Genomic DNA, 1,490 nt, shown 5'->3' on the forward strand with positions numbered 1-1,490 from the left:
GATCGAATGGTCCAGATAAGCCTGCGTCATCTTGATACAGTTATGATTAATTTATTATTTATTATTTTTAATTATTATTTTAAATAGGATTGAAAAAAAAAGTATTATTCTTTTTTATTATTATTATTTATTTATTATTTATGGTTCTGTCAGGGGATTACTAGATGGTGTTTGTCTTCCTGTTTGTTTACCCTGGGTCCTCCAGGGATCAACCGATTCTTGGGTAACAGTCATGGGACAGGGGGGGACCAGGAAACGCTTTCAATGCGGGAATGTTCCACATTTACTGAAAGGATTTCCTCAATCATGGACGGTTTATTTTCTTTCCAGGAAGGCTGTTTTCCGTCTTTCTCCTTGTTTCCTAGATTCATTGGTTCAAAGGTGCTTAAGTTAGTTGGTTCCTGGTTCCTTGGTTCCTAGGTTCCTGGGTTCCTAGATTCCTTTGGCTTTTAGGCGCTTAGGTAAATTGGTTCCTTGGTTCCTAGATTCCTTGGTTCCTTGATTTCTAGGTTATTGGTTCCTAGATGTCTTGATTCACAGGTTCAAAGGTGCATAGGTTAGTTGAATTCTGGTTCCAAGAGTCCTTGAATCCTTGGTTCCTTGGATCCTAGGTGCCTCGACCTCGTGAGCCTTTTGCTTTGTTCTCTTAAGTTTTGAACACTCTCTGTGTTCTGAAAACTCACGGTGATAGCTAACGCACCTCTGCGGGTGAGCTTTTAGATCGCAGCGGAGACATAGCCCAGCCCTGCATGCTTCAACTTATTACTTGCTTTCTTATCTCCTTTTTTCCTTCGTTATTTATTTGAGGATTCACTTATCAGCTTATTAACAGCCTCATGCTGGCATTATGGATTGGATCATCGCTGTCTTCCATATGCCTCACCTTATTCATTGCTTTATTGTGTACTTATTGAGTGTGTGACTCATTCTTCACTCCGTGACTTAGCGTAAAATTTCTGTTTACTATGAAGGCCTGTGATCTCAGATGATACCCATGTTGAGTGTGAAGATGTGTGTCTGGGTATGCATGGAGCTAGGTTCCTCTAAATGCATTCAGTTGGTTGCAATCTGCAACCTGAACACTAGATTTCACTAAATCCTACACACTGCACCTTTAAATACAGTAAACTTGAGTAAAAGGAGTACTTTCCCTGTGCACCATGTTGAATGAGGGGCAATAAGATTCTACCCACAGAGGGGCAGGTTAATTTGTACTGATTGATTCAGACCTTTATTCTATCTTAACAACCTTGCGTTACTGCACTGGATGTGTGAGTTTCTTTAGATTATAATTGATAAGACTATCATTCGACAGGAGACGAGGTTACCAAAGTTCTCTTTTCTTCCCCTGACACAACCTTTCGTCAGGGTCCTTCATTGTATTTCCCTGTCCATCTTCAATATATCTTTCATTAAACATTGCAGTAAATCCTGCAACAAGTCTAGGTCGATGAGGAAATATATGAAAGAAACCAAGAAGGTTTAAGATG

The sequence above is a fragment of the Gadus chalcogrammus genome, chromosome 4 (genome assembly GCF_026213295.1).
Source record: "Gadus chalcogrammus isolate NIFS_2021 chromosome 4, NIFS_Gcha_1.0, whole genome shotgun sequence".
NCBI classification, from domain to species: Eukaryota; Metazoa; Chordata; class Actinopteri; order Gadiformes; family Gadidae; genus Gadus; species Gadus chalcogrammus.